Raw genomic sequence first — 14,572 nt, 5'->3', positions numbered from 1 at the left:
GTGAAGATGAGAATAGAGCGACTCTCCTTCCTGCAACATGGATTCGCAGAGGATTAGAGAGAGAGTTTCTCTCGAAACAGCTGACATTAGCTGATAGAAAAACGCACTTTTCAGCACCTCATGCAACGCTGCCGAGGCTGAAGAGGCTATTAGCCCTCGCCCCGTTGGGGGGGGGGCCATTTTGGCCCCCCCCCCTGTGGTTTTTCCTGAATAGCAAGAAAACGGCGGCGCGCAGCGCCGCCAAATTTTCAGTACCTTTCCGGGCATCAATTTGACACCTTCACACCAAATTTCAAGTCTTAGGTCACCTTAGGTCAGGAGTTATTGAGGTCAAACTGAGGTCATGTTCGAGCAAAAATGAGCAAAAAACATGCAATCTTTAAACGCTCACCAAATCTACAGTTATCAAGCAATTTCAAAGTTCTTTATATGGTCTAGTAGACAAAAAGCGGCGCTACAAAACTGCTATCTCGGATTTTCGAAATTTTGGGTTTTTGACCCAAAAAAAATCAAAAAATTGATTTTTTTAGAAAAACTAAAAAAAAATCAAAAATTTTTCCGAATTTCGAAAAAACCGGAATATATGTGATAGTCCCTGCGCTCTTCTATATACATACCAAATTTCAGATCGATATCTCGTTTTTTGGCCAAGTTATAGCGAAAAAAACTGTTCAAAAATGATGACGTCAAATTTTTGAACTCAATTTTTAGCGATTATAGACCTCGTACGGCAAAACAAAGACCACCATTGAACTCCCCGTGACGAGCTGCATCGATTCGATACCCATTTTATGCAAAAATATCAACTTTGAAATTTGACCTTATTTGACCTGACCTTGACCTGACCTTGACCTGACCTTGACCAAAACGTGACCTAAGCTGGCCCCAAAGGCTGCCTGACCCACATAATCGCATTTGTCATGTAAAATGGACCATAAAACATGTATCACACGACACTTTCATATTGTGACCCCCCAGTGACCTGACCTCAGTGACCTGACCTGGTATCAGTGACCTCAACTAGCAAAATATGTGTTTGAAGAACATTTCCCCATCGATGATTTTCAATGAAATGCATTTTACTCGATTTTACAACGCATTTCTTGAAATGCCTGTAAACGGTGAAAATTGGACCTTTGACCTGACCTGTGACGTCATCGGTTTGACCTAGGTCAATAAAATTGGGTCACAAGGTAGTTCCCTGATAGTGCTATCCAACACCGTTTGCCGCTTGTCGCTACGTTGCGTGGTTCTCGAGATCTTAGGGGGGGGCCAAAATGGCCCCCCCCCCCCCAACGGGGCGCGTTGCTCGGCAGAGCCCAACGGGGCGCGGGTTAGTAAAGTAATCTTGGAAGAGCTGATTTCCCATTCCTGAAACCTCTGACCGCAGAACACCTAGTGGTCACATTCGAAAGCTGTGCTCTAGGTGGCGCTTTGGTCAAATGTCTTCGCACTATGCGGAATCAGTCGCTCGTTTCGGGCGCTTTTTGTCACTTCGAGGTTAGCATGAATTTCATTCGGATGATGACGCGCATACGCAAAACTCCGCAGCGCCCCTAAAGTGTATCATTGTTTCATTATCTAACTTTAAAAGGATTAATGGCCGACGAATGGCGCTATCTCCGGTCCCGGCGGCTGTGCCGGTGCGCGCTGCGCGTTTTGTGCGTATCACCTGCCGACCTCGCAGCCCCGTGTCCCGGCTCCGCCCTCTCTTCCTCCCCGCTCTTTGGAAAGTTCGCGTCCCGTGCGTCTACTCAACTCGATCGGATGTCACCTCGATCCAGCCGATATCTGCCACCGAACACCGCACCACTGACACCGAGCCCTGCGGCATTGACAAACAGTTCGAACGGCTGATTGTCATGGTAATTAGGCAAAGTCAAAGTCAAAGTCATTTATTAGAATTCTTCCACGGGGTGGGTATTAAGAATCCGGTCAGGAATGTGACATGGTGACATAAGAGCCAAATGAGACCCAATTAAAAATATATGATACTGATACAATGGCAAAAGCTACGTTAAAACACATCGACGATTACATTAAAACACTCGCGAACGCATCATCCGCATGTAGGAAGTTGACATCAGCAGGTTGACATTCTAAAATCAGGTGCCTGTGGCGGTGTCCTTCGCATTCCACGATGCTGCCGCTCTATATGCAAACTCCCGCTGAGTTCTTGCGAGCCGCCACTTCGGGAGCTGCAACTTCCCGGCTGCTACCGCGCGAGTGTCACGTGACGACACTTCGGCCCGGCGGGTGAACATGGCCGACATCGCTGGGGGACATTGGTCATTATACAGGGCTCTCTGGACGTGAACATGATCATGGCGGCGCAGCATCACATCCACCCTCTCCCAACCAAGCGACTCCAACGCCGGCGATATATGCACGGACCGTCGCGTCCCGGTCACAAGTCTGGCGGCGAAGTTCATCGTCTTTTGGACGCGCTGCATTTGACACTTGGCGGCTCCTCCCCAGACGGACAGGCAATACTGAATGTGTGGGAACACGTGGGCTTGGACTAGGAGTTTAAGGACGTCAGGTGTGAGGTGGTGCCGGATTTTGTGGAGGGATGCGAGGATGGAGTTGCAGCGACGCACAACCATGGTTATGTGGGGATCCCACGTCAGGTGTCGGTCGAGCAGCACACCCAAAATTTTGACGGTCTGACTTGGCCGAATGTCGTTACCGGAGAGTGAGACGTAGAATGACTCGGTCTTTTTTAGAGTTTGCTGGGTTCCGATGAGAGTGATAAAGGTTTTGTTTTGGTTCATTTTTAGACTGTTGGCCTGGAACCACAGCTGGAGATCGAAGATTGACTGCTCGACACGACATCTGAGCTGAGAGAGGTCTATAGGTATAGATTATAATGATAGTGATAGTGATTTTGATAGATAGTGCGATAGGCGTTTGATTCAGACAGGTGTTCGCTGTGGGTGTCAGCCCGCTCGTGCCCTTTCCCGCAGTGTCAGAGAATGAGTGTGGAGCAAGGCATTTTGAGCGTATGCCGGCGCACAGACGGGTTTTCCCGGCTGACTGATCGGGATACGCCGCTCCGTGTCGGAACAATGGTCACGCCGCGCCGCGAATACCGTACCGTACCCCAACTGACGGTGTGACCTGGGACTGGAGTTGAGCATGGCTGTGGGTTCACCGGAGCCCCAGGTGGTATTTGTTGTCCCCGTCGCGTCGACTCGGCCCCGGGCGGTCGGCGGTCAGTGCCCAGTGGTTACCGGACCGAGATTGGGGCTGGTGGATGCGCTGATGGTAGGAACACGCCGCACGGCGCTGCGTGGATACCGGTGCCCTGGGCTAGGAAGCCACATCCTGGTGCTGTACTCAACAACGACATGATGGCCAATGTTCTGTATTGCCGATGGTAAGGCCGCTTCCACCGGTAATGCGGTTTTCATATCGGGCGGACGGGGGACCCTATCGGTTATGTGTGTGGTCTGTTATCGACCTGTTATTGTTTGTGATAACAGCAATAATACTCATTTTGCTTTTAAGAAGAGCAAGAAAAGGCCGCGTAACTGTTTCTATACTTTTTGCGGTTACTACTGTCCAGTGTCGCCTTAGTCCAGCAACACAAACACCTATTACTATTAGCAATGGGAAGCAATTTCCCTGGCACTCTGCACAGGAATGAAAGTAAACAAAAAGGGAATGAGGCTATGCGAAAACATTCAATGAAACCAGATATGTTTCAGTGCTACCAAAACGAAGGCTCACCATTGCAATGACACCTCGTCAATCATTTTTCCACAATGTTCTGAAAAAAAAATAACCTGGGGTCTAGCTGTTAAGCTCCGTCACGCACACGTTAGGCGATCCTGCATAGTGCATATTAACCGATTGGCGCTGATAAGACGGACGCGATCGGCGATCGCAGTATTGTCTATGTTTTATGCAGGAGAATAATAACGGCCCGTTGCTGCGGGTATTTTTCCGGGCGATTTCATAATAATCCAATCAGGCTAATTGCCCAGCGCAAAAACAGCATACCTACGATACTTAAAACCATTCCTGCCAGCAAGCCCGTTGGAAGACGACATTTAGGTACTAAGCGCTCACTCGGCTTGGAACAAAGTTAAAAGCTCCTTGAGCACTTGAGCAGTTCCTGTATCAAATTGATGGTATCGCGAAACCACAAGCGTTACCACTTGCACCATATGATTGCTACGCTAAGCAAGCGCTCACGCTGCTAGCTTCAATGGGTGCTTTGCTGCTTTGATCGCTTTGCGCTGTACTTAAAAGTATTTATAGTCACCGTGCTTAAAAGCTGCCTACGTATATACGAGTTTCAGCTTTGTGGCAAAGTTTGGCGATGTGCGGAACGTCGGCTCTGCTAAGGACTGTTTGCCTCGATGGAGCTCTTTAGCTCAGCCTCGTCACTCAGTCTGTCAAAACCGAGTGCCGAACTAATACGCCGAAACATCGGAGGCTGATAAAGGGCTAAATGAAATCCGGTACAGGAGCTCTTTATCAAGTGAAAGTGCGATTGAATGAATGTAATGAATTGGTAACGGACGCTGCACAATGGGCCGTAATGTGCCCTCCAAGCGAATGAAAAATGATGCCGTTTGGTAAAAACAGTGGGAATCGTTTTAGTTTTTCATATCAATGGGATCCTATCCTGTCTCTCATAAACTTCAGTAATATAGTTAACAAGTGGAATGACACTTGCCTCTGCGTCCAAACGTGCTCCCTGCCACCAGCTGCCTGGCTCCGGGTCTGGTCAGCGGTGGGTGTGCCTGCCGTAGTGAGCCCTGCTGAGTGACAATCCGCGGGACCGCCGCCGTCGCCAGGTGCCTCAGTGCAGCGGCCAGCGGGGCTGCCATCGCTACCACTACAGAAACCAGCGGGGTGCCTCACTCCCGACCTCTCAACCGGGCAGGACGTGGCCCGCTACCCTTTATACGGTCTATAGATGCAACAGAAAATGTAGGTTATTAGTGAGTCGTCACGTCCTCTTTTCTGAAGCGTGTCTCTCACCCGTTTCCTTGTAACCGCTGTGTCTTCGCGGCGGTGCCCATTGCCTGACGCTATGAACGGTCACATCGACCGCTGGGGTAACCCCCCCCTCCCTCCCAGTCCCCTGGCTGGGGGTCGCGGACAGCCGTTTTTACCGTACCACCTCCTAACAACCGCCTGAATGCGCCGACCATCGAGCTGTTTGTGGTGACGTCATAAGAGCGGCCGGTCGCGTCTGACCGGGCAGGGCGCGGTCGGGTCGATCGGGGTCCCACGGGGTCGCGGTAGTGCCACTGCCACGGCCGCTGCCATTGGCACTGGAGCGGTACGAACGATCCACAGGAGGTGTAGGGTCAACGGCACGGCGCCGCGCCATGCACGCATGGGATCGATAGGGGGAGCGGTACCGACCCCATATGTTGAATGGTGAGACCCGCTGGCTGCCGACCGTTTGGACGGTGGTAACAGAGTTGTTTTATGCCTACAATAAACAACGTCCATGATTATCAATTCATTGGTCTATTTGCCTGAAATCGTCTGACGGTGATATTGTCGTCAGCCAACTGCCTGTCAGTTTTGAACGCCATGGGATGTGTTATTCAGCATCCACTCGAAGCCAGCCCGGCGACCGTTTTCCACCCGTCGATATTTTATGCGCCGAGGATCGTTCCGTTGCTGGTCACGTCGCTTCGGTCCGGTCGCCGTTCTGAGAACTGTTTGGACCGAACCCGTTCCCAGAGTCTCTCGAGCCACAAACCACGCACTGGCTGCAGACACACAGATGCCGACATACCTGCGCGGTTTCATAAACTTTTACGGGGAAATACCCTGACCACCGCTGTTTACTGCAGGAACGTCCTAAGCGTGGAGCGTGAGCCTGCGTAGTTTTCTTTTTCTTCATTTCGCGGTACGGTGACGGTGGCCGATTTCATATCGTGTTCTACAGACCTCTACGTGACAGTGATTGGTCTGACCTGACCGGGGCTGATCTCGATTAGACTAGGGCTAGACATTTAGACAAGCTTCGGGGAAGGCCCTTCTCGATTCCTCTGGTGCATAAACTGTCTGCAGAACAATTTGGAAAATGACGGCATCTCGGCCAGCGAATCCGTGACATCGCAGTTAGTAAATAACTAGAGTGGATGGGTGATGGTATGTACTCAGTACTCACGCTCCGGGAAGGAGGACGATGAGTACCGGTCCTCACTCATTCATTCATTCATTCATTCAGTCATTCATTCATTCATTCATTCATTCATTCATTCACTCATTCATTCACTCACTCTCTCACTCTCTCTCACTCTCTCTCTCTCTCTCTCTCTCTCTCTCTCTCTCTCTCTCTCTCTCTCTCTCTCTCTCTCTCTCTCTCTCTCTCTCTCTCTCTCCAAACCAAGCTGTTTCTTTTCAGCGGACAGGGTACACAATGGTTGTGCTTTTGTTTTTCATATTCATTTCACGGTGACGGTCAATTTTAAGCATTATTGTCCTTTTGCATGAAGGTTGGTAGACTATACAAGACATTGTAAATATAAACGAGACATGCTTTGTAGTAACTGACACTAAATATATTTGGTGAATCGACATAACAACAAACATCACCATTTTAACACGTCAGGTTAACGTAATAATAGGTTAAAGTACGCACATGTATGCCTTAACACCAGAAGCAGTATACAAGCTGAAATGGCATCAGTCTGTCTATTTGCTTAGTATGTATAAACGAGGCGATAGCCGTACTTATAGCTGCAATGCAATCAGTATAAACAAAATATAATGTTTAATTATTTCAGGTGGGCATGACTCAGGCGACTGTGCCACAAACCTCGCACCCGACGTTAATCGCACGCATTATATTTTAGTGTTTTGCATCAATAGGAAGGGTATCAATGCAACACAGCAAGGCACCGTGTCCGCTGCCACGTTATGTAGGTGTACTTTACACATACGGCACAAACAACACTGGACGTCCGACGGTGAGGCACTTGGCTATCACAGAGCTGTGCGACTATATAAGGCATACATAACAGGCTCAGTCAGTCTGTGCTGACTGCTCCCCTTCCCTGGCCATTTAGCTGAACTGCTGAGGACTAAACAGGAGCGCCTCCATCGCTTGAAATAAATAACATAAAATTCCAGAGCAAAACTGTTCCCAGCATACTTATACAGAACATGAAATGAAACACAAGTTACGGAAACTCAAGGCCCACCAAGCACTGCCGTAACACACCGACCAAGTGCGTGGGCTAACCCCGTTGTATGAATAATGACACCGCGCCGTTCTGCTTTGCGAACAACTTGCCCTAATCATTATGTACCCCAGTGATATCCAGACCGACTCCTTCAGACCTTGACACGGCCGTCCTGGGACTCCCGGATCCTGACCACCGATCGGTCGGTATCTGACCGTCCCGCTCTGACCCTGACCCCGACCCGGGGCGGCTCAGTCCCCGGCGCGCCATCCTCCGCCCCGGGCGCGTGCTTTCCGAGTGGTCCGTCGCTGCCGGCGGCCCGCGGCTGTGCTGACCTATAGCCGGGGGATACTAGCGGAAAACACGCCGGTAACATCATCTCGGTGACCACAGCAGGAGGTGTCAGAACCCATCGAAGGTCACATGGACACGCACTGTCCCTCAGGTGGTGATGGGTGAAACCTGTAGCGCCTGAACCGTTGAAATTTGTGGTCAGTAGCTCATCCTGTCGAGGACTGACGGTTGTTCTCTGCAGTAGCTGCTTCTGAACGGATCACGGGGGGTATGCGTCTGTCCGGCCGGTCGCGGGCTGCTGATACATTCGGCCGGCGCTGGTACCGAGGTAGCTGTGGCGGCTGTAGCAGTGTCACCCACATACAGCCTTCTCAGAGCTGCCTCGCTGCCAGGACTGCCAGCAGCGGCAGCAGCAGGCTGCTGTGTCACCCACATACAGCCGTCTCAGAGCTGCCTCGCTGCCAGAACTGCCAGCAGCGGCGGCAGCAGGCTGGCGAGCACCTCAGACGGCCGTGTGAGTCCCGCCGAGCCGCCGTACCGCGGCTGCGTGTCGCCCTCGCCGTACCCTATAACTGGGCACAACGGCATAACGTCAGGGGCCGAGTATGGAGGACGAAACAGCGGCACTTCCTGTACCCTATAACTGGGCACAGCGGCATGGTGTCAGGGGACGGGTATAGACAGAACAGCGGCACTTCCTGTACCCTATAACTGGGCACAACGGCATAACGTCAGGGGCCGAGTATGGAGGACGAAACAGCGGCAGTCGGCACTTCCTGTGCCCTATAACTGGGCGGCACAGGTCAGGGTAATGGGAACAATTATGCATACAGAAGACACGGGACAGTAGGTGAACTTTATGTAATATCACTGTCTATCCTGAACGGAATATAACAGCACATCGGGAAGACGAGAACGGCCATTAACCCGCGCCCTGGTGGGGTCCGTTTATAACGCGACCTGGTGGGGGGGGGGGCTATTTTTTGCCCCCCCCCCCTCGTATCTCCGAAACTACTGGACGGATCCGCAAAATTCAAACGGCGTTCGATAGCCCTGTCAAATTTGTTGAGGGAAACCAAATTTTATTGACCTCGGGGTCACCGATGACGTCACAGGTCAGGTCAAAGATAAAATGTTTCACCGTTCACGGGGCTTCTAGGGAAAGCGCTATAACACCGAGTAAAACGCATTTTGTCGAAAATCAGCGATAAGACGTCAGTTGTCTAGTACATATGTTGCTATTAGAGGTCACTGGTCATACCAGGTCAGGTCACAGGTCAGGTCACCAAAGGTCACCAAGGGTCACCACATGAACCCAACTTTACTAAGGTTGTGCGATGCATGTTTTATGGCCAGTTTTTCATTTCCAACCCAATGGTGTTGGTTATAAGACCATCAGGTACGGTTTAGGTCACTTTCTGGTGGACGTCAGGTCAAGGTCAGGTCAAAAAAGGTCAAATTTCAAAGTTGATATTTTTGCATAAAATGGGTATCAATTCGATGCAGCTCGTCACGGGGAGTCTAATGGTGGTCTTTGTTTTGCACTACGAGGTCTAGAATTGCTAAAAATTGAGTTTGAAAATTTGACGTCATCAATTTTGAACAGTTTTTTCGCTATAACTTCGCCAAAAAAAGAGGTATCAATCTAAAATTTGGTATGTGGATGGAAGGTGGTAAGGACTATCACATATATTCCGGTTTTTGCGAAATTCAAAAAACTTTTTGGATTTTTTGACTATTATATCCGAAAAATTTTTTTTGATTTTTGGGGGTCAAAATAAAAAAAAATTCAAAAATCCGAGATAGCAGTTTTGTAGCCCTGTCAATTCTACAGCTTTTATATCCTAAACATTTTTCTGCATTTGCAAAGCTATAGGCCTGACAGCTCTTCCCGCGAAACCCTTTTTTGGGTCGAAAACGGCAGAACATGACGTCACTCTGACGTCATTTCCGGCCAACCTATCATAGCTTTTGGAAAATTTTTGGTCACAATGTGTAAAATTGATGTCCGGGAGGGTACTGAAAGTTTGGTGACGATCGGCGCAGCGGTTCTGGAGATATATTGAAAAGTCTGGAGGGGGGGGCAAAAAATAGCCCCCCCCCCCACCAGGTCGCGGGTTAAGTGTGGAAGGCCCTGAGTTATGGCAGCTCACAGGATGGCTCAGAACCGAGCGGTTGTTTGCAGTTGGCAGGACAACGTAATTTGTGAGTACCCTGCAAGGCACGAGGTTGTTGTGGGCCATACAGTAAATATCATGCAAATGCAGCTTCTCATTAGCAATGGAAAGTCATAAAAACTGGCTCATATAAGCTAAACTAACGTTGCTGAGCGTGAACCGACAACATGCGAGAAAATAAGAACAAAAGTAAACGTAACTTACGTGCAACAAACGTAACTCAAGTCGTTATGTGGCTTGAAAAATAAATGGAGGCGACTCTGTCTGAAAAACAAAACAAAAATGGCATGCGCTTATCAAACACACAAATTTCGCCGACTAGAGTATCAACAGAAAGCTTCAAAACACAAGGAACCATTGCAGTACAATGGCGATGGTCCAACACAAAAGATCATTACAGAGGCCTTCAGGTAGTCGATATTTCATAAACATGCACCGTTCAACATTGCAGGACATCGCCCATGCCATTCACTGAATAGCGACCGCTTGGCAGAGTTTCCAATCCGCACTCCGAAAGACCGCTAGTTGCTGATCCATAAACTTCACCCATTTACCCTGAGAGCTGCGACAGTCTTCTACAAAGCGTAAAGCTTCCCGTCATGCTTGGTAAAACCATCGCGTCGGCCACTGCCAGTGCCTAATGTAGACATGTGCGTATGTAAGATCACCTCTCCTTATTTCTAATCTCTACTGCCAGGACCGCCGCACGTCCTCTCCGGCTCTCGGCGGCGTGGCGCGGCGCGTTTGTTGTGATAGCGCCCCTGTTTGACGCAGTCGGGTAAACGTGGCCGCTGCGCCGAATACGTCCCGGACTCTGGGTCACGATCGCAGGGCCCTCGGCAGAGACACAGTCAGCCTCTGTGTGGTTCTGGCACGGGATGGTATTAGAGCACGCCGTCCGGTGGTAGGCCTGTACTTGGAGAGGCCCTTGCCTATTAGAGTGGATGCGGGGCGCACATGGAGCTATGTGGACTTGGGTGACCCCTGCCAAATGGATTGAGTGATGACTGAAATGATGAAAGGCGTGCAATGAAATGGTCTAAAGTGGCCAGGCATTGCTGGTTCCAGCCATTATATGACGTTTATATTGAAGAATAACGTTATGGTATCCGAGTTCTGTTATCGTTGGCTGTCATTTTAAGACGTCCCTCGTTTATCTCCAGCTTACTTTGTGTTTATCGCTCTCAACTTGCATATGACTTCTTATGTTTTATTTGAGTAACGTCATGTAACCAATTTGAGCTTTCAGCAGGTGACCGTTAATCATATTGCATCGTCGTTACATCAGTGACAGTCCTGTAACCGCGTCAAAGTGATGCCGCGCTACCGCTGCGTGACAGCTGTCGGCGTGACGCAGCAGTTTCCGTTACATCCGTCACACCGGGCCGGGAGCACCGAACTGGAACGGACCCCACTCCCCCTGCAGGGCACTCCGCTCATCGGGGAATGGAGCCATTTGTGTGGAATGTTGCCCGAGCTAGTGAAACGGGAGGGGAGCAGAATATAGAGGGCCACACGCCCATTCAAATTACAGAAACGTTAGGGTACGCGGAAATTACGCCGGCTAAAGAGCAGCACTGCCCCGTTATCGTTTCGATTTGAACGGTTTTCTGTGAGCGAACTTTACTGACTCAAACTGGCTTGATTTGTGACAGAAATTTGGATCCATACAATCAACGAATAGGGCACGTACCTTGCAAGCCAGGCCGGGAACCGGAACTCCATTCATTCAGCGTTATGTGCGTACATTTGCTTACATTCATTTACACTGAGCGATGCCCGTAGTTGGCCGCGGCCGTCTGGACCGTGGGGAGTAGCGTGCCCGTGTTACATTTGACCTGTAACACCTGCACTGTCCGGCGGACCCTGCAGCACCGTCCTCGACCTGAATCGGCCGACATGGGGGGGGGGGGCGACACTGGGCCGCCGACGGCTGGACTGTTACCCTTTGTTGGGGCGGTTGTCATAGCAAGGGCTGACGTCACTCAGCGTCCCGCTCCGGTGGCCGACAGTCCCACCGCCAGTCCCACAGGTCCCATCGCCCCAGCCACAGGTCCCAGCCAGGAGTTTGTTTACAAAACATCCCCATAACAATATTATGATTTGATTTGCTTGACTCGTATGATTTGCTGCCGTTTCTGAGTAACATTAGTGTGAATTTAGTGTTTAATTAACCCGCGCCCGGCTGGAGGTCCTGGATTTCCACGCCCTGCTGGGGGGGGGTGTTTGAACCCCCCCCTTTTAACTCGGCTCCTGGGCCACGTAGCGATACGCGGAAGGCGGCGTTCGAAAGAGCGTCAAAAATAATGACGAAATCACTTCGGTCAATTTTTTGGTCAGGTCAAAGGTCAGGTCACCAGAGGTCATTGAAGGCAAAATTTCGCCGATTTCCAGATCGAATGTCGAAAATTTCCAAGAAGCCAACGCATAACTCGGGAACTAATAAGCTACAGCGCCGCGGAAAAGCGCATTCGATAGCCCTATTAACGCCCTTTCTGAGTAATTTTCTCAGATTTGACCTACCGTCAACGGTTTTGCCTGCAGGGGGCAAAAACTGCAAAAATAGCCGATTTTTTTCGGAAGCAGTTTTTCTGCAATAACTTTTGACCCAAGCCTTATACGAGCTTACTTTTACCAGTATCGTGTTCCTCTCGTCAAGACGGATCGTATGAACTATAACTTGACCTTGAAAGGTCAACTTGAAAATTTGACCTCAGGTCAAGGTCATGCCCTGACCGGAAAGGGTCATGTTGCATATCAGTCGATCCGTATCGTCTAGCTGAACACATCTAAGGCGTTTTCATCGCTCTAGCATGCCTCTATCAAAAGTTATTTGCGAAAAACTGTTAGATACCATTCGAGACCTAAGATGACCTCAGGGCATAAACAAGGGTCACGGACACCATTTTCATGTTCAGTGTGTCTAAACCACTTGTAATTCGGTGTTTGGGAGTGTTTATAATGTCTTTCGTCCAAAAGAGGCGCATTTCAATTTTCTCCCATTGACTTATAATGGGGAGGTCGCAAAATTGACCTGACCTTAGGTCATCGATATCAAAATTCTGAGATATACATTTTGTACATGCTATTGCTCTTAGCAATCGCTGAAAGTTTCAAAGCGATCGGTCACTCGGTGTAGCTATGACAGACATTGAAACTTTTTATGAGGTGAGGTCACTTCAAGTGACCTGGTGACCTGACCTTGAATGACCTTGGTCTGAAATTTTCACAACATGTGTAGAATTGATGTATGATAAGGTGTACCAAAAACGGCGGCGCAAACACACCCCCCCCCCCCCCAGCAGGGCGCGGGTTAATTTTTGCGTAGATATAATCATCCTGCTACATTATTCATATGAAGGGATAGTTTCCCAATAGGACAATAGCAGTTGTTTTGCAGGTAAAGTGTTGGCTCCCGCCTTCTGCAGCACTCGGTAAATACAGTTTCATTTCTGAGGCCATGGTCGGTAACAGTGCATGGAGCCCACTGCATGGCCGCATTGATTTTCCCCAGTACCTCACGGGTACGACTCATGCCATTTCGGCACGGATGTCTGCCATCGATTCCCAGGTGCTAGTGTCGGGCACATGGTGGAGACCAATAACTTATACAGATATGTCGGACTGGGATTTAATTATGACTGACGCCTCAAAAGGGCAGGGAATTTAAAAGATAAGCGGTCATGGCAATTAATAGACTGTAGCAAATCCACAGGGCACAGGCCAAAACTACCAGACTGGCATGCAGTTCTAATAGGGACGTGCAATGCATTATTCGTCGATTCAGCAATTTAATTAAGCGGGTTCACGGATTCCATAAAACAATTTTCTTGTACTGTCTTACTTATTTTCTTGCCTTGTCTTGTCGTAACCTTCATGCTACATAAGGGTCAGTTTGAATAACTGACGAAATTATGCTCAGACATGCAGTTTGGGTGACCCATGCATTTTTCAGCACAAGTTCCGAGCTGCGCAAATGGAGCCATTTTCAAAGCAGTCTCGCTACACTATTGTGTGATCGGTGCTTAGAGATTTTTTTTTCGTGTTAAAGCGGACCTAAATACTCACTTTCCATGCCGTTTTGCCGATAAACCACATTTCTTGTCGTGCTATTGATAGCATGACATGAGCTTGCGGTGCAATACATAGGTTCAACTAAAATTAGGCTAGTCAGGACGAGCTGTCATCAAGCGTACATTGGCAGTGTTGTTTAGCGTGCACTGTGCAGCCATTGTGTCGGCATATCGCTACCTCATGCTTTATCTCTTCAGCAGTGACCACCGCCTGTCGATTGTCTCACCTGTGTCTCGGTATGTCTCAGTATGTCTCACCTGTGTCTCGGCATGTCTCACCTGTGTCTCAATGTGTTTCGGTATGCCTCACCTGTGTCTTGGTATGTCTCAGTATAGCCCAGTATGTCTCGGTGTCTCTGTGTGTCTCACCTGTGTCTCGGTATGTCTCTGTGTGTCCCACCTGTGTCTCGGTATGTCTCTGTGTGTCTCACCTGTGTCTCGGTATGTCTCGTCGGCCGAAATGTCTCCCCGCTGCTGGCTGGCGGCCGGCTGCTGCTGGTGGATGGACCCCTGGTTGTCCGGACAGCCGAACCACCACTCACCCGTATTGCGAGGGTACCCCCCGGTCAGCTGCGAACCGATAGAGAGGGGTGGTGAGAGGGGTGCACTGAGGGGACAGGAAGCCGTCAGAGGGGTGCACTGAGGGGACAGGAAGCCGTCAGAGGGGTGCACTGAGGGGACAGGAAGCCGTCAGAGGGGTGCACTGAGGGGACAGGAAGCCGTCAGAGGGGTGCACTGAGGGGACAGGAAGCCGTCAGAGGGGTGCACTGAGGGGACAGGAAGCCGTCAGAGGGGTGCACTGAGGGGACAGGAAGCCGTCAGAGGGGTGCACTGAGGGGACAGGAAGCCGTCAGAGGGGTGCACT

General features: G+C 49.9%; 1 long non-coding RNA gene across 1 annotated transcript; it reads right to left on the bottom strand.

The window, feature by feature from the left end:
* Positions 1–6,517: 6,517 nt before the first annotated feature.
* LOC122384590 lies at positions 6,518–14,272 on the bottom strand. The gene is made up of 2 exons (XR_006257066.1): positions 14,139–14,272; positions 6,518–8,029 (listed from the first exon to the last, which is right to left on the bottom strand). It is a non-coding gene; the product is annotated as an uncharacterized LOC122384590 (long non-coding RNA).
* Between the last annotated feature and the right edge of the window lie 300 nt (positions 14,273–14,572).

This window comes from Amphibalanus amphitrite, unplaced genomic scaffold (genome assembly GCF_019059575.1).
Source record: "Amphibalanus amphitrite isolate SeventyFive unplaced genomic scaffold, NRLGWU_Aamphi_draft 000193F_arrow, whole genome shotgun sequence".
Taxonomy (NCBI): Eukaryota; Metazoa; Arthropoda; class Thecostraca; order Balanomorpha; family Balanidae; genus Amphibalanus; species Amphibalanus amphitrite.
Note: the sequence above shows the minus strand (reverse complement) of the source record. Positions and strands in the feature narration are given on the sequence as shown.